Here is a 21,719-nt window from a genome sequence, read left to right as displayed (position 1 = left end):
GATGGCTACAGAGGGGTGGGAAGATCCCAGGGGCTAAGTGTGGGTGGGGATGGTGGTCCCCGGATGCCCGAGTCCTCTGGGCAACTGGCTCAAGTCTGGCCCTGACCGCCCCTCCCTGCCTGCTGTGGAATTCCAGAAGCCACTCTCCCTGGCACGCCCATCCAGGCTGGATTGTTCTGTCTGTGGAAACAGACTCCACTTCGGGTCAGGGCTGGCTGGGATCCCGGGGGCGTCAGATCCTCTCTGTGTCTTATGTTGGGAAAGAAGTTTGCTGTGTGAGATTCAAACCCAGGACAGCAGTGTCCCCACCAGCTGGGGATTCATCATCTGGAGAGGGCCCTTTGTTTGCACTTCCTTCTACCTGCTCTGGGGTGTGTCTGGGGTGTGGGGTGGCTTGCTGGGGGAGGGAGAGGGGTGAGGCCACAGTGGATGGGAGAGGTGCTGGGGGGGTGACAGCCATCTGCTTCCAGGAGCCAAGTGTCCAGCACTGTCCCTGCAGATGTTTCCTCTAAATCCTGCAGGGGTAGGGGGGTGTCAGCACGGGCACTGTCCAGTTTGGGGCACGGGGCGCTTTAGGCATTCCACACAGTCTCTGGGAACCAGCAGTCCCTCCCTGCCCTGAACTAGTGTGGGGAACCCATGGAGGCACGCCGCTCCCTACTGGCTGCAGCTTCCCTTCCTGTAAAAGTTCTAAGTGGGGTTTGGACCAGAAAACGGTTTCATCAGTGCCTGGGGGTTCTGCTTGCGAGTGATGCACTGCATGATGTGGGACACCCTGTCACTTCTAGCTAACTTGTGGCCAGCTCAGCGGCTAAAATGTATCTGAAGACCCCTGAGCTGGAAAGTTTGGGGGGTTCTGGGGCCTTTGTTCACTTGGACAGATGAGGCCTGTGGCTGCCCAAGGCCCGCCCTGGGGCCTGAACTGGCTTTAGCCTCTCCTCCCAGGCCCTAGGCCTGCCCAGGACAGACTCCCACCTGCTTGTGAACTGACCCAGGGACCCAGGACCTCAGCTGTAAGAGTGTGTGCTGGGGGTGGCCGATGGGGTCCCAGGCATGGTCTCCAGCATAAAGGAGGGGCCAGAGGGATCCGCTCCCTCCTGAGACCTGCCATGAACATTCTATTGCTCATACAGTGTTGGAGGGTGGTTACCACTTACCAGGCACTTCCTGGGTTCCAGGCACTGAGCCCCATGGGTACTGACATAGTTTGCTTGGAGAAGAAGCTGCTATGTGCCCATTTCACAGGGGAGAAAACGGAGGGTCAGAGAGGCCTGGATTCAAGTTCTAGCTCAGCTACTTACTGCCATGTGACCTGTCCTTTGCTGTTCTGAGCCCGGCCCCCACCCCTGCCTACCTTCCCATCTCCCCTCAGGGCTTCTGATAGTCATGTGGAGTGTCTACACAGTCCTGGGTGTGCCCTGACTAAGCCTGGGGGGCCACAGCCCTGGGAGGAACAAAACTGGCCTACCTTCCCCTGCTTTGCCCTCCGGACCCAGTCTGGGGGTAATAGACCCAGGGCCTAGTCTGATTCCTCATCTTGCAGGTGGAGAAACTGAGGCTCAGAGAGGCTTCATTGCCTTGTCCAGCATCATGGTGAGTTCAGAGACTGGTCCAGCTCCTGGGCTAAGAAAGGCTCAGACCCTTTGGGAAGCTTTTCCAAGCCGATGACTGAACATGGTTTTACTCTTCTAACAGTTGAAAAGAGTGAGCTTCTCGACCTTCTGTTAATAGAGATTTTTATTGTAAACAGAGATGCTTTTAGAACCAGAAGAGCCCTCATGAAACAAGTCCGGAGGGGCTCCTGGGGAGCTCAGTCGGGGAAGCGCCTGACTCTTGCTTTCAGCTGAGGTCATGATCTCAGGGTCCTGGGACTGAGTCCGCATAGGGCTCCGTGCTCAGCGGGGAGTCGTTTCTCCCTCTCCCTCTGCCCCTTCCCCCTGCTCATGCTCTCATTCTCTCTCAAATAAATAAAATCTTCATTAAAAAAAATCTTTTTTAAATAAAGATTTTATTTATTTTTGACACAGAGAGAGAGTGTACAAGCAGGGGAAGCAGCAGGCAGAAGCAGAGGGAGAAGCAGGCTTCCCGCCGAGCGGGGAGCCCAATGCGGGGCTCGATCCCAGGACTCCGGGACCATGACCTGAGCCAAAGGCAGATGCTTAACCATCTGAGCCATCCAGGCACCCCTCAAAAAAAAAAAAAAAAATCTTAAACAAAAACAAAAACAAGTCCTGAGTGGTTCCATGTCCCTGCCCCAACTGTGGGTCACATTGGGGGGACGCCCCCTGTTGGTCCAAGGAGGTTCTCCCTGCACCCCAGGTGGGACAGGTGGTGCTGGCAGGGCCTCAGGGAAGAAAAGGCAGCAGCCTGGGGCCGAGGGGCTTCTTGCCCAGTGCCCACCGGGACTGGCCTCGGGAAGGGAGGCCTGGAGGACACAAAGGACATGCAGGGAATACGGGGCAGAGGCGGTGCTTACAGTGAATCCGTGTGTCTCTAGAGGAGGGCAGTGCGGGGAGGAGGGTCTCTGTCTCTGGCTGTGACCCAGTGGCACCAAGCCCCCCACTGGGCAGCTTGGCACATCCAGTTCCCTGTCTCTGCCTGCATGCCCTATTCCTCCCCCTGGAAAAGACTGCCTGATGGGGGACCTCAGGGAAGGCTCCAGTCCAGGGGGACAGTGACCCTTGAGGATGGTTGGAAGTGGTCGTTTCCCATTAGGCTACCTTCTAGCACACTCCCACCAGAGGGAGAGTCTTGGGACACAGGGCAGACCCCAAACATATCCACTTCCTTCAGACCTTCCTTTGCTCCTCATGAATCCTTAGGGGCTGCCTAACAGCTGCCCCTGCATCACCCTCCGGCTTCAGCTCTGGCCACACTCTGAGCTGCTCAGAGCTGAAGCACACTCCTTTTTCCTTTGATTTCCCGTAGAGCAAAACACACATTTGGAAAAATGAGCCAAACACAAATGTGCAGCCTAACAAATTGCTATGAGGTGAACATATTTATGATCCCGTCAAGAGGTAGTCTCTCCAACACCAATGTGCCCTCCCCATCACAGCTCCGCCCCTCCCAGTCTCCGCAGCAACCCCTGCCCTGGCTTTGGGGAGGCTCGCGTTCTTATTCCGCTATAAAGCTTTCACCACTCAATTATACATCCATCATGGTGGTTTCCTGTTTTCGTATTTTATGTGAATGGAATTGTGCAGATGAAAGCTTTGACAGCTGGCTTCTTTTGCCCATGATGTCTTTGGGATGCGTCCTCATTGCTGGGCTTAACTCTAGTTTGTTCAAGTTCATTGCTGAAAACCGTTCCATTATATAACTGTATCATAGTTCACGGGTTTTATTTTATTGTAGATGGACATTTGGTTTGTTTCCAGTTTGGGGCAAGTCCAGACAATGCTGCTAGCAACAGTCTTATTTGTGTTTCTGATGCATGCGTGCACGAGTTTCCTTAGGGTATGTACCTGGGAGTCTGACCCCTGGGTTCTAGGGCATTGGGAACTTCCCTTCACTGTCTTCCAGGAATTTTATTGTTCCAGTTTACACTCCCAACAGCAATAAAAGAGAGTTCCCTTGGTTCCACATTGTTGCTGACACTTGGTATCATCAGATTTTTTTTTCATTTTTGTCATTCTGGTGAGTGTATAATTATGGCTTTAATTTGCATTTAGCTAATATTAATGAGCTTGAGCATATTTTCATATGTTTATGAACCATTTTTGTCTCCTGTGAAGTGTCTATTCAAATATCTTGCACATTTTTCTATACGTTGTTCCTTTTTCTTGTTAATCTATACATTTTTTATGTAGCCTTGATGTTGTCAGAAATGTGTGTTGCAAATATCTTCTCCAACTCTATAATTATTATTTTGCATACAGCGAGAGGTAAGGGTTCACTTTCATTTTTTCCCCCATAGGTTTACCCACCTATTCCTGCACTGTTTATTTATAATCTGCTCCCCTCCCCCATCTGCAATGCCACCTGTGATATATCCATATATATGTAGGTCTGTTGTTGGACTCTGTTCGATTCCGTTTGTCTGTCTGTTCCTATGCCAATAGCAGCTGTCTGAGTTACTGTCACTTAATTATGTCTTGATATCTGCTAAATAGGTTCTCACCTTATTTTTCTTCTTTGAGAGTGTCTTGTCTATTGTGGCTCTTTCTATTTCCAGATGAGTATTTTTTCCCACTTTAAAAAAAATATTTTATTTATTTATTTTAGAGAGAGAGAGAAAACGGGGGGAGAGGGAGAGAGAGAATCTTCAGCAGGCTCCATGCTCTGCACATGGAGCCTGACGCGGGGTTCGATCTCACAACCCTGAGGTCATGACGTGAGCCAAAATCAAGAGTTGGATGCTTAATCGACTGAGCCACCTAGGCATCCCGTCCCACTTTTTTTTCACATAAGTTTTAGCAATAATCGCGCTTCAGATAGACCTCATTGGCTACGATACTGCCACAGTGCAAAGCTATTTTCGCACAAATTTTTAAATCAGCTCATCAGTGTCACTAATAACTCAGTTGATCTTTTGATTGGGAATTCATTATAGCTGTAAATCAGCTTGGGAAAAATTGACATCTTTACAACATTGCGTCCTCTGACTCATCAGCACAGTCTATCTCCCTATTAATTTGAGTCTTCCTTAATGTTTGCCCATAGGATTTCATAACATTGTCCATTATGGTCTTGCGATCAGGCGACAGCCATAGTTTCAACATGACTATGCCTCCTGGTAGAAACGTCCTCTTTGGTGACCTCTATCTAGGATCTCTAGGCTCAGAGCACTTACTGTTGCAGAACAGAAGCACAGATTCCTCAAGTAGGTCACTGGGTATTGTCCGTATTAGGGACAGAGTCTCGTAAAGTGGTGAATTGATGGAGCATATGTACTGCTTCCTGGGGGCTAGCATCCCACCTCGCAGGTGTCATCTCCGAGTTGGAGCCTCATCTGAATCTCCATGTGGCTAGCCCATCACTCTAGTATGCCAGCAACTTCTGGGTGCCACATATTTGGTAGGAATGGTGGGTTCCTGGTCCTATGTCCATTACATACCTCCTTTGCCATAAAGCAGATCCTTTGGTAACTAGGCAGTTATGTGGGAGTCCATGTCAGCCAATCAGACACTTTGTGAGCTCTTTTTTTTTTAAGATTTTATTTATTTATTTGAGAGAGAGAGAGAATAAGAGATAGAAAGCACGAGAGGGAAGAGGGTCAGAGGGAGAAGTAGACTCCCCGCTGAGCAGGAAGCCTGATGCGGGACTTGATCCTGGGACTCCAGGATCATGACCTGAGCCGAAGGCAGTCGGTTTAACCAACTGAGCCACCCAGGCGCCCCACTTTGTGAGCTCTTGATAGGGGTGCTGAAGTAATTGCAGGCAGAAAAGGCACACCCTCATCCAGATACATGGCAGTCTCAGTGAACATGAATTATTGCTTTTTCTAGAATAGAAGGGATCCAAGGTAATCAACTTGCCAATAAGTAACTGGTTGGCTCCTGTAGGGACAGGTGACAGGCTACATCTGGTAGTGACGGTAGCTGGATCAGCCTTGGTTACAAGGAACTCATGCTGTTGGGCTCATGCATGGCCTCCACTCTGCTACCATGATTACTTCACTGGGGAGACCACTGTGCCAGCACAATGGGGTCAGAAGAAAGAGCCTGGTTTATGCTCATTGGCCAGTCCTTTCTATCTGCTTGGTTGTTTAGAGCCTCTGTGGTGGATGCTCACTGGTGAATATTAACATGCAATACAAAGATCTTCACTCTTTTTTTTTTTTAAAGATTTTATTTATTTATTTGACAGAGAGAGAGACAGTGAGAGAGGGAACACAAGCAGGGGGAGTGGGAAAGGGAGAAGCAGGCCTCCCACCGAGCAGAGAGCCCGATGCGGGGCTCAATCCCAGGACCCCGAGATCATGACCTGAGACGAAGGCAATTGCTTAACCAACTGAGCCACCCAGGCGCCCCAAGATCTTCACTCTTCGTACCAATTCCCATAGGTCCATCGACGTGCCTTGTCTTCAGACCTTTTTGTGCCCGAACTTTCAGATTGTTCCTTCCAGGCTCCAACCAACCAACTAAGCCATGTACCACTGTCTATGAGTCCAGGCCACATCTCCTGCCACACAAAGTGAATGGCAAAATTCACTGCCTGAAGCTTTGCCTATGGGGGTGACTGCCCCTCACCACTGTCTTTCAGGGCAGCTGCCGAATGGGGATATAGTGCAGCAGCAGGCCATTTTCAGCCCATACCAACATATTGAGCCAACCTTCCTATGAACCAAGCACATGCTTTTTGCTCCTCTGTCACTGTGTCCAGGGAATCGCTGAGACCACTGGTGTGAGCTGATAGATACTGCTGTTATAGTGGTAGATGACAAAGTGTCTGGACCACCTACCTCTGCATCTACATGAAGCCTTCCAATCCTGGATCTGCCACTTAGATTATGATGTACCTACCCGACTTTACGTCTTGGTAGCCTGATGGAACCAAGTGATGGGCAATTCTGGCCTCAGGGTCACTTTTTTTTTTTTTAAGATTTTATTTATTTGACAGAGAGAGACACAGCAAGAGAGGGAACACAAGCAGGGGGAGTGGCAGAGGGAGAAGCAGGCTTCCTGCTGAGCAGAGAGCCCGATTGAGCCTGGGGCTCAATCCCAGGACCCTGGGATCATGACCTGAGCTGAAGGCAGACGCTTAATGACTGAGCCACCCAGGGGCCCCTGGCCTCAGAGTCACTTTTGATGTCCCATAGACACATTTCATTTCTACCAGAGACCAGTAGCAAGCCAGAAGTTACTTTTTGAGATGCTTTGATTTGTGAGTTTGTAGTTTTCATCAGATTTAAAAAGAAATTTCAGTCATTATATCCTCAAATCATATTTGTCTTCTTCCTAACCCCCACCCCCATTTTCAGGGACTCCAATTACACATTTATGAAGCCTCTTGAAGTTGTCCCACAACTCACCGGTGCTCTGTTCTTTTCAGGCTTGTTTCTCTGTATTTCATTTACTTTTCTCCATGTCTTCCAGTTCACTTTTTCTTTTGCTGTGTCTCATGTGCTGTTAATCCCATTCAGTGTATTTTCCACCTTTAGAAGCTTGATCTGGGTCTTTTTTGCGTCTATTTAACATGCTCAATCATCTTCTACTCCTCCCTCCGTCCCTTCCTTCCTTGAGCAAGCCCTGACAGCTCTTTTTTTTTTAGATTTATTTTTTTAGTGGGAGAGGGGCAGAGGAAGAGGGAGAGGGAGAGAAGCAGATTCCCCACTGGGCAGGGAGCCTGACCCAGGGCTTGATCCCAGGACCCTGAGATCATGACCTGAGTGGAAATCAAGAGCCAACACTTAACTGGCTGAGCCACCCAGGCTCCCCCTTCATTGAAAGCTCTAAAGCGCCAGGCCTTGTTCCTGGGTGCAAGGGAAACAATGGGTGATGTAGAATTGTGGAGTCTTGTGCAGAAGTGCCCTGAGATCAGAGGTCACAGACTATTATCCCTGGACAATATCCCTGACCCTTCTTTGGGCAAAGCCAAAGAGGTCCCTGCTGGGAAGGAAGGCCCGGGTGCCACACTGTGCTTGCCCTGCCCAGTGCTGGGTCTCAGCTTCCTATGGTATAAAGGGAACAAGAAGCTCTGCTTCTGTGTCCTGGGCTTTTCCGGGGCCCAGATGAGACAAGAGGAGCCAGAGGGTAGGGGAAGGTGCTGGTCTGGGCTAGCCTCCAGGTCACTGGCAGGTGGCCTGATCTTGCCAATGCCCTGGCCTTAGACTCCTACTACTGGTTCTGCGGAGGTGACTGGTGCTTGTTCATCCAGAATCGACAGACCAGGCCCTGGGCAGCTGGCAGCCTCCCTGTCGGTGGAGCCTTATCGCCCTCCACAGACCCCGCTGTCCTGACTCCACCCTGGCTGCCAGCCCCAAACGCTGCCTGTGACCCCGCCCACCCTGGGAGGGGGCGGTGCTTCTGGGCAGAGACTAGTGCAGGGCCGGACACAGGGGCGCAGGGTCCAAGGGTCCGTCTGCTGGAGGAGTGTACGAGGTGGGCAGGGAGGGGCCGGGCCCCGGGCTCCGAGGGCCCCTTTGGCCTGAAACGGGGCCGCTAGGATGCTCTGCTGCCCATCCCGGGCCCCTGGCCCGCGGGGGGCCTCCACGAGAGTCTGTCCAGTGACAACAAGCGAGTGCACGAGTGGTTCTGGGACAGCGGGCGCTGCTGGCACAGCCGGCCCGCCTGCGTCAGCGACGAGGCCTGTGCGGCTGCGACCCGCCGTCCCGACGCTGCCGCCCGGGCAGCCAGGGCTGCCAGACCCTCCGCTCAGCGCCGTGGGCGGGCTGGACCACACCCAGAGGGGTCCCTGTGGTTCGCGGCGGCCGCAGGCGGGGCCTCCGCCCTTACCCGCCCCCTCGCCGCGCGAGCCTCGCCCCCTCCCTGCCCGCCCTCCTAGCGGTCAGCCAATCGCAAGACGCGTTGCTGGGCGGGGCGGCGCGGGATGGGCCTATAGGGTGGCGCGTTGCTGGGCTGCGGCGCCGCAGGCCGCACCCAGCTCCCGCGGCGGGGGCAGCGCTGGGGGCTGAGGGGGCGGAGAGGCCGGGCGGGCCGGGGCTTGCGGGCTGTGGAGCGCGCGGCGGACAGGGGGCGGAGCCCGAGCCGGAGCCCCGAGCTGGAGCCGTCGTGCGGCGGCCGCACTCGGACCTGGGAGCGCCCGTGCGCGGCCAGCGGTTCGCCCCCTGAGGTGAGGCCGGCGGGCAGGGGCGGCGGCGGCGGGGCCCGGGGCGCGGCGGAGCGGCCGAGCGGCCGAGGGGCTGCAGGCTGGGCCGCGGGGCCTGCGGCGGCGGCGGCGGCGGCGGCGGCGTCCCGCGGGAGGCCGGGCGGAGGCGGGCGGGGGCCGCGCCGGGCGGGGCGCTGGCGGGGCTCAAGTCGGGCGCGGGGGCTCGGGGCCGCGCTGGGAGGGGTGGTCGGCGTTCGGCCGCGACCGGGTGCGGAGAGGACGCGGGCTTCTCCGCGGGAGCGGCCGCGCAGCTGGCGTGTGGGCTGGGTGGTGGGCGGCGGGGGTCCGGAGCGGACGCTGGGTCAGCAGGTGCTGGCGACACAGCGCGGCCCGCGGCCCGCAGCGCCCGCGGCTCCGGGCTGCGTGTGGACGCGAGCATCCGGCGCTGCCCGTCGGCTCTGCAGCGTTTGCAGGCGGCGGGTTCTGCCAGCCAGACCTGCCTGCCGGCGGTAGCGAGCCGGTCCGGGGCCTGCACGGCCCCGAGAGCTTGTCGGTCATCTCGCTCTTTTCTCTCTTTAACGTTGTTGCGGAGGGGGGAGGTGTCAGAGGGCTGCTGCCTTGAACAATTACTTTGTTTGTATTCTTGTAATTCACGGCTCGGGATATTTTGTGGGTGATTTGTGTTCACTTCATGCATACCTACGTTCGAATAAATACTTGGGTTCGCCTGGAACTGCTGGTGGTTTGATACGTAATTTTATGCCTAAATGACATAAAGCAACTGGTGTATTTCTAAGGATCAAAGCACGTCCGATAGCTGTATGCGTTGCTGGTAAGTTATTACAGAAAGATATTTTCGCGTATTTGTGAAAGATGGATTGAAATCTTAATGGGGAGAAGAAACAGGCTTGCTGAAAGGTGCACTTTTGTCTCCTTTGCAAAAACATCCGTGCGGCCTCCGGTGAAAGCGGGTGGGAGAGGTTGAGTAAGAGTTCAGCAGGCACCGAGAGAGGGGAGGGCTTCTGTGGCCTTGCGGGGGAAACGGAAGAGGGCGGGATTGTCAAATTCAGCCTTAAGTTAATGGGCTGATGCTAGCGATGGAGAAATTATATTTTAAAATCCGAAATCTCAGTATACACCTCGATTCTGACTGTGGGGAAAACTAGAATAGTAAAGATGTTTTTTAAGGAAGTGAATGGTTTTGGCAGAACTGCTTTTCAGAGTTTTGATGTGGTTTACAGCAGGACAGCTGGTATGATTTGTTTTACTGCTTGTCGCTGTGTTTAGATGTTAGTCACAGAGGCTCACTGAATGCCATGAATCTAAATTCTACCCAGTGTCCAAAAGGTGGGATAGTTTTCTTTCTAAAATATAATTTATGCAGCTGACCATTTTCCCCTTTAAGTCTTTGACATTACCTGATACTGATAAGGTTTTGTTTGGTGTTCAGCTTTGTGTTACTGATTTTACCATAAAAGCTGTTTCTTTAGATGATTACTAGTTTCCAGTTAGTTCTTTCAAGTAGTCATTGTATTGTCAGAAAAGTAAATAATTTGAAATGCTTTAAAAGATACTTTAAGGGGCGCCTGGGTGGCTCAGTTGGTTAAGCGTCTGTCTGCCTTCCACTCAGGTCATGATCCCAGGGCTTGAGTGGGGCATGGTCACCCTGCTCGGTCGGTAGCCTGCTTCTCCCTCTCCCTCCCCCTGCTGCTCCCTCTGCTTGTGAGTTCTCTCTTTCTGTCAAATGAAGAAATAAAATCTTAAAAAAGATACTCTAAAAAAGATTGCTAAAAAAATCTCATATCCAACCAGTGTTAAAATTTACCTTGTCTCAATTTATAAGTTTGACAATAAAAGATATTTTTATTATATGAAACTTAGAGTACAGATTGATTTATTTATTTTACATGTTTAATTGTTCTCAGGCACATGTAGAGAGAATGGTGTAGTAAGTCCCTGTTTACCCTCATCCAGCTTCAACAGTTGTTAACTCATAGCCAGACTTTCTCTTTATCCCCCAAACCTAGATTTCATGTCATTTTGACTTGAATATTTCAGTGTGTATATTTACATACATTTTTTAAAAAGATAAACACAAATACCACTATCACGAAAAATTAATAATTTCTCATTACCTTCAAATATCCAACCAATGTTAAAATTTTTCTTGATTGTGTCAGTCTTTTTTGTAACAGTTGAATCAGGATCCAGATGCTCTTTATACATTGTGACTTGTTTTAGTCTGTAGGTCCCCCTCCATCATTTATCTCCTTGTAATTTATTTGTTGGTGAAACTCCATGATTTGTCCTGTGGAGTTACACACAGTCTGTATTTTATTCTGTATTGTAGTTTATACAGGAATGACTGTGCACTGCTAGATAAATTTAAAGATGTGATCAGATTCAGATTTGATTTATTTTTAGCAAAAAGACTTCATAGGTTGGTAGGCAGATAATGATTAGTAGTCATTCTTCTTGTTAGCAACCCTTAATGTTCAATGCCTAGAGCCCTTATTTATTTGTTTGTTTATTTAATTTAGAGAGAGAGTGCGTAAGCAGGGAGGGGCAGAGGGAGAAGGAGAGAGGATCTCAAGCAGTCTCCCATGCTCAATGTGGAACCTACCGTGGGGCTATCTCAGGACCTGGAGATCACGACCTGAGCCGAAATCAAGAGTTGATTTACTTAACAACTGAGCCACCCAGGCACCCCAAAGTCATCATTTTATTAGGCATTGGAAGGTGTTGATATTTTAATTCTATAACTTCATTTGTTAGCTGGAATGTGGCTTTTTTTTTTTTTAAGATTTCATTTATTTATTTGACAGAGACACAGTGAGAGAGGGAACACAAGCAGGGGGAGTGGGAGAGGGAGAAGCAGGCTTCCCGCCGAGCAGGGAGCCCGATGCGGGGCTCGATCCCAGGACCCTGGGATCATGACCTGAGCCGAAGGCAGACGCTAAATGACTGAGCCACCCAGGCACCCCTGGAATGCTTCTATAAAGAGAAAGGTCCTTGGGCGCCTGGGTGGTTCATTTGGTTGGGCTGCTGCTCTTGGTTTCGGCTCAGGTCATGATCTTGATGTCCTGGGATGGAGCCCCGAATCAGGCTCTGCACTCAGTGGGGAGTCTGCTGGAGATTCTCTCAGTCTCCCTCTGCCCCTCCCCCTGCTCTCTCTGTCTCTCTCTCAAATAATAAATAAGTCTTAAAAAAAAGAAAAAAAGAAATGCCCTCTCCATAATTTGGTTACCCTGAATTTTAGCTCTTTTGGGAAAAGTAGGATAAATGCTTAATTTATCCAGTAAGTTACTAATTCTCAAAATAAGTTGGGATCCTCTGAGAGTAGTGAGTTGTGTTATGTGTTTGTGTCATTGTGAACTCCTGGATTTAAACATATTTGATATGGTTCAGTCCATTGTAGGTATTATCCTTATTGATGCTGAGATTGTCCGATCTTTGTCCAATAGGAATCTGTTCCGTTTGCTTCCTAAATCCTTTAAACAAGACTCTAAAAGTCTGATCTTTCCAGTGTGACAAACTGCACCAGGCTCATCTTACACATTTTCTGTCCCAAGCCCTGGAATCATCCATTTCTCCAAGGGACCTTGGTTTCTTTTAATGAAAAACAGTATTTAGTAATGACAGTCTGTGTCCTGGGGTTGTTCACTGCTACTAGGTTGATCATTGTTTCCACGTCTTTCCAGTGCACAGATCACAGTTACTATGCAGAGTTCTATTTAACCTTCTTGATCTTACTCCTTTATCTTTTTTTCTTCGAAGACAGACCTCTTGATTCTAATTACTCATTTTTTTAAAAAAGATTTTAGTCATTTATTTGAGAGAGCAAGCACAGAGGGAGAATGAGAGGGAGAAGCAGACTCCCTGCTGAGCGGAGAGCCTGACATGGGGCTCCACCCCAGGACCCTGAGATCATGACCTGAGCTGAAGGCAGACGCTTAACTGACTGAACCCCCCCCCCCCCGGGCATCCCTAATTACTTATTGTTTTATCCCACACCGTTCACCTCTCAGTCTTAGAAGAATATGAAGACTATCATCAACTAATAAAAATTGAGTTTTTTGCATCCACATTAGAGATACAAAGTCAAATTACTGTGTTTTAAAGTCACTTAGAATAGTTACTCTGATTTTGCTACTGGGTGCTTAGGTTTTTGGGCTTTTTTTCTCTTAGTATTTAGGGATTACTTTAAAAAAATTTGTTTATAATTATGTAAAATATTAAAAAAAGTCTTTCAAAATCATATGTATGAAACAAGGCATAGTCCACGAAGTTCGGCTTCTTCCCATCCTTTCATCTTCACCTGTCCCTCTTCCCTACAGATAACCTTTTTACATTTTAATTTTATGGTTACATTCATAGTTCCGCTTTATCAGATAGATGGTAACGTATTATACACATGTTCTTTAAAAAGGTTTTATTAATTGTGTAAAATATGTACAACATAAACTTTGCCATCTTAATGTTTGCAAATGTACAGTTCCCTGGTATTATATCCGTTCCCATTGTTGTTCAGCCATTGCCACCGTCCATCCCAGAACTCTCTTTGTGAAGCTGGGTCTCTGTGCCCATGAAACACATTCTCCGCTGCCTCGAGCCCCTGTCTGTCCTTTCTGTCTCTGTGATTTTAACGACTCTAGGTATCTCATGTAATTGGCATCATGCGGTATTCATTCTTTTGTGGCTGGCTCATTTGCATAATATCCTTAAGGTTCATCCAGGTTGTAGCAGGTGCAGAATGTCCTTCCTTTTGAAGACTTAATAATACTCCATTATGTAGATACAGCACTTAACTGCTTTTTAATGTAAATACTCAATGTAAAAATTTTATCCACTAATGGCATTTTTTCCCTTATACTATGAACTGATGAGAATTTTCTGGTACAGTTTAAGTTATCAGACTGGAAGGAAATCCATCACATAGGTGTCATGTCATACTCAGAAATTCTGTTGAGAAGGTTCCAGCATTCTGTATTATGTGGTGGTTGACAGCTACCGGTATTAAAGATTTCAGTTTTGCATTTTTTTTTTTTTTTAAATAGCTGCCATTTCAGCCCCTCAATTACAGCAGTACTGTTTTGGGTTGGTTTCAGCAATGTCATTTTTGAGATAAAATCGTCTAACTCATTGATACAGTGAGTCCATTATTAATCAATTTGTTAACATTACATTTTAGTAATCTGTTTTTTCTCATGTTACCCATTGTTCTCTCACCCATATTTATGTACATGTTCACTGAACCCAGATATTTAAGCTTTAAAGTCTAAATTATTAGACCTCTAGATTCTAAGTGTGTGAAAAACAGTGCCTATGGTCATAGTTGTTAATGCCGTTTTGCCAACTTCAGTTTTGTCAGTTCTCCCTTCATAGTACATCCTGAATCAGTCCTCCTGTCCCGTCTTCACTGTCACCCCCTGGGACCCAGCAGCCCTCACGTCTCCCTTGAACTAGCACAGCAGGCTCCAGCTGGTTTCCTTGAGTCCTTCTACCCATTCTCTACCTTTCAGCCAGGGTGATTTACGTAGAATGTAAATTAGATCCTGTTCTGTCTTGCTTAAAACCTTTGGACTGATAAAAGTGGTCACCTCTGCGGATGGGGATCTGTGTGGCTAGGGGTCAGGGTGGGAGGGGGAATTACTTTTCACATATGAGCTTATATATCTTTGGATATACGTTTTAGTTCATGTAGTTGGAGCACATATTCAGAATAAAGTAAGTAATCTTACAAACAAAAACCCAGTGACTTCCCATTATATTTTATGACAGAATCCAAATTTCTTACTGTGATCTTCAAGCTCACTTTCTCCCTTCTTCCAGTTGCTCATTTATGCTGCATTTACAGTGGTTTTCCTGGAACCTAGCCCTTGCAATTTCGGGAAGCGTACATTGATCCCTTTGCCTAGAATGAACACTTTTATACCACTCTGCATGGCCAGCTCCTCATTTAGGCCCTGCATAAATATCCCTTAAAGAGACTGTCTGCCCTCTTTCAAATAGGTTTCCCCTGTTATTTACTAACTCATACACTTCTGGTGTCCTTCAATTTTGATGATTTATTTATCTGTTTACTCTCTTTTTCCCCACAGTAATGATACTTCATGAAGGCAGAGAAGCGTATTTATCCACTGTTTAAGCTGGCCCCTTTGTGTTCTCCTAGAATGAGTTCTGAGTCATAGACTAGACCATGACACTTCCCTGCTTAGAGCTTTTCAGTGATCCCTGGTCCATAAATCCTGAGCTCCTGGACCAGCCTTTCAAGGTTTGGCCTCTTCCCATGTATATCTCCAGTTTTATCTCTTACAGCACCTTGGTTTTGCTTCCCACTGTGTTCTGAGCATGGTGAACTGGCACACCGTAGGTTTCCAGTTTGTGGAATGAATGATTTAAGATTCGGTCTCTTTAAGTCTTTGGGAAACTAAGTCACACTCTTGGGAAAATGATAGCTAAAAACATAAGGTCGTAAAGCTTCAGGGAAGGCTACATAAAGAAGGTAGAGTTTTTTTTTTTTTTAAATTTTGTTTATTTATTTGACAGAGAGAGAAACAGCGAGAGAGGGAACACAAGCAGGGGGAGTGGGAGAGGGAGAAGCAGGCTTCCCGCTGAGCAGGGAGCCCGATGCGGGGCTCGATCCCAGGACCCTGGGATCATGACCTGAGCCGAAGGCAGTCGCTTAACCAACTGAGTCACCCAGGTGCCCCAAGAAGGTAGAGTTTAAACTTACCCTTGAAAGGTGGGTACAGGGGCGCCTGGGTGGCTCAGTTGGTTAAGTGTCTGCCTTTGGCTCAGGTCATGATCCGGGTGTCCTGGGATTGAGCCCCGTGTGGGGGTCCTGGGATCCAGGTCCGCGTTAGGCCCCCGTTCGGCAGGGAGTCTGCTTCTCCCTCTGACCCTAACCCCTCTCATGTGCTCTCTCTCATTCTCTCTCTCTCAAATAAATAAAATCTTAAAAAAAAAAAAAAGATGTGGGACTCCATCCAGGGACTCCAGGATCATGACCTGAGCCGAAGGCAGTCGCTTAACCAACTGAGCCACCCAGGTACCCAAATAAATAAAATCTTTAAAAACAGAAGGTGGGTACAGTGGGTAAAGGGGAAAATACCATTCTGTGAAGGAGAAATGGAAGGCTTTTTTTTAAAGATTTTATTTGAGAGAGAGAGAGAGTGAGCACACAAGGGGGAGGGGCAGAGAAAGAGAGAATCTCAAGCCGACTCCATGCTGAACGCAGAGCCTGATGTGGGGCTCGATCCCAAGACCCTGAGATCATGACCTGAGCCGAAACCAAGAGTTGGGCGCTTAGCCGACTGCGCCACCCAGGCGCTCGGAAGTTTTTTTTTTTTTTAAAGACTGAAGTTTTTGTAACCTTGTTTTATGGCACTGGTTTAGACACACATGCAGGAATCCCATCTAGACCTGCTGAATTCCAACCTCAGACCAGGTGATTCAAATGTATCCCCTAATTAAGAACCCCTGTTCTGTGGCCTTCCTTTTAGAACAGCAGTCCCCCATTCAATCAGTGTCTCAATGGACCCAGGACCACCATTCTGTGGAGGTGGGGTTACTTCCACATTGGGTATGTGCATCATGTTAAGTGCTTCTGGACTTTCCTCTGAGATTTATCCTTTTCCCTGCTTAACTGATTGTTGAAAAACCAGGAATATTGTTTTTAATTGGCAACATAGAATTTCTAAAATATAGTTTATAAACTTGAATTTTCATCTCTTTAAATATTTGCTGTATGCCAGGCATTGTGCTTTTACATATTATTTAATCTTTACCAGAATCCTGTTAAGTACCTATGATTATCTTTTTAAGATTTTTTTGAGCACGCACGTGCCTGTCCGATTGGGGGGAGGGGCAGAGAGGGAGAATCCCAAGCAGGCCTGCTGAGCGCGGAGCCGTCCTGGGGCTCAGTCTTATGATCCCAAGATCATGACCTGAACCGAAATCAAGAGTTGGACGCTTACCTGACTGAGCCACCCAGGCGTCCCGATTATCTTCTTTTTCAGATGAGAAAACTAAGGGAGTTTAAGTGATTGCCAAGGTCCTAGAGTTAGGTGGTAGAGCTGGGATTCAGACCTAGGGTGTGTGACTCCATAGATGATGCTCTTAACCACCAGGCTGTGCTGCCTTCCTTCTGTATACTTTCTCAGTCCTAACACTTTAGGCACTTGATTATAACTGTTGGTCCTGGTCTTCCCCATGAGGGCAGGAGCTGTGCCTCATTACTGCTGTATTCCCTGAGTCTAGCACAGTGCCTGGCACAGAGCAGGTGTTTAAGAAATAGTTGTTGCATGAGTGATCTTCAGTTACTTTTTAAAGATTTTATGTATTTATTTGAGAGAAAGAGGGTGATCGGGAGAACACAGCAGGGGTGGGCGGGAGAGGCAGAGGGAGAAGCAGGCTCCCTGCTGAGCAGGGAGTCTGATGCAGAGCTCGATCCCAGGACTCCAGGATCACAACCCGAGCCTCACAACCCTAGCTGAAGGCAGACCTTAACCGACTGAGCCACCCAGGCACGCCCCGACTTTTTAAAAGCTTAGTTGTGAGGAATAATGTTCATGGCAAATTGTTAAAGATGGTGTGCCCCATCTGTTCCCTTAAAGCAGTGGTTGGCAAACTTTCTGTAAAGGGCCAGATAATAGATATTTCAGGCTTTGAGAGTTGTAGGGTCTCTGTTGCAACTCCTGAGCTCTGCTGCGGCTGCAGGAAGCAGGTGCAGGCAATATGCAAATGAATGTGCATGACTGTTCGATAAAGCCTTCCTTATGGACACTGAAATTTGAATTGATTTCCAGGCCTATCATCTATTATTATTCATGTTTAATATTATTTTTTCAAACTTTAAGTGTCACTTGTAGCTTGTGGTCCTTATAAAAACATTTGGCGGGGCGCCTGGGTGGCTCAGTCGTTGAGTGTCTGCCTTCGGCTCCAGGGTCCAGGGATCGAGCCCCGCATCGGGCTCCCTGCTCAGCAGGAAGCCTGCTTCTCCCTTTCCCTCTTCCCCTGCTTGTGCTCCCTCTCTCGCTGTGTCTCCCTCTGTCAAATAAATAAATAAAATCTTAAAAAAAAAAGCATTTGGCTTGGCAGGGTTCATCATTTGCTGATTTCTTTTTTTCTTTTTTTCTTTTTTTTAAAGATTTTATTTATTTGAGAGAGAGAGAACGAGAGATAGAAAGCACGAGAGGGAAGAGGGTCAGAGGGAGAAGCAGACTCCCTGCTGAGCAGGAAGCCCGATGTGGGACTCAATCCCGGGACTCCAGGATCATGACCTGAGCCAAAGGCAGTCGCTTAACCAACTGAGCCACCCAGGCGCCCCATTTGCTGATTTCTGCCCAAAGAATAAATTTTATCATTAGATCGAAGTAGACCTCTGTCTCTGGAACTGAATTGTTTTGTCTGCCAGTGGCCTTTGTTCTGTTGAATCGTACTTTGGTCTCCATAAAGGAGCGTGTAGAAGAGACCGTGTTCTGAAACACCGTGTCGTATTGGTTATAGGGCAATTGTTGGGGGCCTTGTCCATTATAATAAGTAGAAAAAAGACTGTTCTTTGTTTTCATTAAGAAATCCTCTTTACTTTTATTAGAGTAGAATTCTCTACTTTATCATTCTAGTTCTATCCTGGAATGAACTTTGGTATATTACGGTTTTCCTTTAGCTTAATATATTTCAGTTGTGCGTTAATAGAAAGAGCTATATGGAGTGAGAAGGACCTGGTTATGCCTAGCTATGTAATTTTCTGTGCCAAATTAACTTTGTTTCCTGAAGTGTAAAACAGGAGGAGATATTTCCTGCTTCACATGGCATATTTATGGGGATTAGATACAATGTAAGTGAACTGGGTAGCACTATACCTGGCCCAGAGGTTATAGTGGATTCCCTTAGGTGCCCTCCCAACAGATACTTACCTCATGGCTTTTCCACATACAACTTGTACTAAGAAAGCAGATGCTTGGGGACGCCTGGGTGGCTCAGATGGTTAAGCGTCTGCCTTCGGCTCAGGTCATGATCCCAGAGTCCTGGGATCGCGTCCCCCATCGGGCTCCTGGCTCAGCAAGGAGCCTGCTTCTCCCTCTCCCTCTGCCTCTCTCCCTGCTCATGCTCTCTCTCTATCTCTGTATCTCTGTGTCTCAGATGAATAAATAAAATCTTAAAAAAAAAAAAAAGCAGATGCTTGTATACTGCATCTAATCTAACCAGATGAGATGATGATGTTGAAGAAAATGGAATGTTTGCAATTCAAAGGTGCTATTGCAAACCAGGAGTTTGCTACACAGAAATGTAGATGTAAGCCAGAAGGCTTGGAGCTCAAAACCTTTGGGCTTTTAATTCTTACTTTTTCAAGAGGTGTTGCTTCACTGTCTTTTTGCTGTATCATTTCCTGCAAGAATCTGCTATCCTAATTTTTGTTCCTTTATATAACATGTCCTTTTTCTCTGGCTGCTTTTAAGACTTTTCCCTGTCACTGGTTTTGAGCAGTTTTATTTTGATGTGTCTTTGTGTGCATGTTTCTTGTGCTTGTGGGATTCATTGAGCTTTTTTTCTTGGATCTGTGGGTTTATAGTGTTCATCAAATTTGGGACAATCTTGGGCACTGTTTTTCACAGTTTTTCCTATTCTTTCTCCATGTCCTGTGCTTCGAAGGCTCCAATCCCATGCATGTTAGACAATGAAAAGTTGCCCCACAGCTCACTGATGTCCCTTTGATTGTCTTTTCTCTGTAGGTTTCATTTTGGATAGTTTTGGTACTATATCTTCACATTCACTGATTTTTCTTCTGTAGTGTTTAATCTGCCGTTGATCTTGTTCAGTGTAATTTTTCATCTTAAACATCCTGGCTTTCATCTTTACAAGTTATATTTGCATCATTTTTATATCTTCCGTATCTCTACTTAAGATTTCGAAAATATGGAGTATAGTTGTACCAACTGTTTTAATGACCTTGTCTGTTAATTTTAGCTTCTCTTTCAGTGCTGGGTTAGTTTTGATTGATTTATCTCCTCTGGGTTATATTTTCCTGCCCTTTGCTTGCTGGGTAATTTTTTACTGGATACCAGACATTGCAAATTTTATTTTATGTTATTGAGTTTTGAATATTTATTCCTCTAAATACTCTTGATGTTTGTTCTGTTACATTAGCAACAGGACTTTAAAATTTTTCTTGGTGGGGCGCCTGGGTGGCTCAGTTGGTTGGGCGACTGCCTTCATCTCAGGTCATGATCCTGGAGTCCCGGGATTGAGTCCCACGTCGGGCTCCCTGCTTGGCGGGGAGTCTGCTTCTCCCTCTGACCCTCCCCCGTCTCGTGCTCTCTCTCTCTCTATCTCATTCTCTCTCTCAAATAAATAGATGAATAAAATCTTAAAAAAAATAAAAAATAAAATTTTTCTTGGTGAAAAATTGGTGAATTGCAACATTTTCTTTTTATATAAGTTAAGTTCATAGCCTTCTTCAGAATCTAAATTCACTTAAAAATTCACTTAAAAATCCACTTACCTGTGAATCCTATATATTGTTTTGTTTTTATTTTCCTCCATGTTTTGGGAAGTTATTTTGGCAAATAGAAGGAGGATGTCCTTTTTTGAATTCCCTGTTTAAAGGTTTTCAAAACCAGGGGCGCCTGGGTGGCTCAAGTCATTAAGCATCTGCCTTCGTCTCAGGTCATGATCCCAGGATCCTGGGATCAAGCCCCGCATCGGGCTCCCTGCTCTGCGGGAGGTCTGCTTCTCCCTCTCCCACTCCCCCTGCTTGTGTTCCTTCTCTTGCTGTGTCTCTCTCTGTCAAATAAACAAATAAAATCTTTAAAAAAAAAATAAAGGTTTTCAAAATGGAATCTAAGATTTGGTTAGTAACAGAGTAAATACGCTAATACCCCCTTAGTTTGGTCAGTGCTTACTGACTATCACGTGTCTCCTTAAAATAGTTTGGAATCTTAACATAGCATAACATTAAACTTTAACAGAGCTGTTTAATAGTTAATGCTTATTCTGACCTACATGCAGGAAACTTGAGTTGGAGGGAATGAAGGGGAGCAAGTTGAATTCATTTTGCCCTTTGAGCTTTATTTATTCCAGAAGTACCCTTTTAAACAATTGTTATGGCTAATGTACATTGTTTCTCATAGCTGTTAGTTTAAAAGTGTTCAGTATATTTTGACAAGGTTTTTTTTTAATGAGTTTATGCTACATAGGAAAAAAGCATTTTAAATACAGTAGGACTCGAGTCTGTAGGACACTTACCTTTTTAACAGTGCCTTGAGAACCCTCTCTGCTGGGGTAAAAGTTAACAACAGTAATCTTTAAAAATGTTATTTTGCAAGCATATTTTCTGTTCTATAACTTTATTAACTTGCATATCAGTATACTTACTGAGCACCTCTTACATGCTGGATATTGTTTTAGGCCCAGTGGACAGAGATACATTCCCCCTCTCGGGAACTTCTATTCTAGAATGAGCGATAAGGAATAAATGCTATGTTAAGTAGTAGTAAGTACTGTGAAGATGGGAGGTGTGAGGAAATAGAGTATGATGGCAGCAGGATCTATTTTAGATGGAGAACTGGGTTGACTGAGGAGGAGACATTTGATCAGAGATCAAATCTGTGTGCATCTGGGAGCAGGTGTTTGGGTAGTGGAAGTGGAGATCCATCTCACTGCTCGTGGTTTCTTGTTGCCCGTTGGTGGCAGATACGGAAGGGGCCAGGCCACGTGGGCTAGCTGTCTGGAAAAGAAGCCCTCGTGGGCTATGAGCTAGATGAGGAGACAGCACGTGGGGGATGCCGTTGCCCTATGTCTGCCTAATGCCTGACACTGGGCAGTGTAGGTATGAACAGATTTTTTTTGAGCCCATCTAATAACAGCAACAGTGAAATTATTAATGTTATTATAATATTATTATGATTGTGTAATCATTAAATTATAACAGTGGCCACTGGTGGTTTTTATTTTGCACTGTGTGGGAAGTATTGTCCAATTCGCAGATGAGGAAGCTGTTGCAT

General features: G+C 47.0%; 1 protein-coding gene, 1 long non-coding RNA gene and 1 other non-coding gene across 4 annotated transcripts in view; 2 read left to right on the top strand and 1 right to left on the bottom strand.

Moving 5' to 3' along the window:
* The first annotated feature begins 451 nt into the window (after positions 1–451).
* Positions 452–3,597, top strand: LOC114197399 (uncharacterized). The gene is made up of 2 exons (XR_003606895.1): positions 452–1,593; positions 3,358–3,597. It is a non-coding gene; the product is annotated as an uncharacterized LOC114197399 (long non-coding RNA).
* A 735-nt stretch (positions 3,598–4,332) lies between these two features.
* On the bottom strand, positions 4,333–4,476 carry LOC114198769 (U4 spliceosomal RNA). The gene has a single exon (XR_003607172.1). It is a non-coding gene; the product is annotated as a U4 spliceosomal RNA (small nuclear RNA).
* Positions 4,477–8,604: 4,128 nt separating this feature from the next.
* The window catches only part of ADD1 (adducin 1), a 91,500-nt gene continuing 78,385 nt past the window's right edge, over positions 8,605–21,719 (top strand). For both annotated transcript variants that reach the window (XM_088021248.1, XM_088021249.1), the window contains exon 1: positions 8,605–8,736. The gene's annotated coding sequence lies outside the window, so the exon portion shown is untranslated. The remainder of the gene's footprint in view (positions 8,737–21,719) is intronic.

The sequence above is a fragment of the Eumetopias jubatus genome, unplaced genomic scaffold (genome assembly GCF_037043125.1).
Source record: "Eumetopias jubatus isolate StellerSeaLion01/CBP00866 unplaced genomic scaffold, mEumJub1_p1.0 scaffold_2, whole genome shotgun sequence".
In the NCBI taxonomy this organism is placed as follows: Eukaryota; Metazoa; Chordata; class Mammalia; order Carnivora; family Otariidae; genus Eumetopias; species Eumetopias jubatus.
Note: the sequence above shows the minus strand (reverse complement) of the source record. Positions and strands in the feature narration are given on the sequence as shown.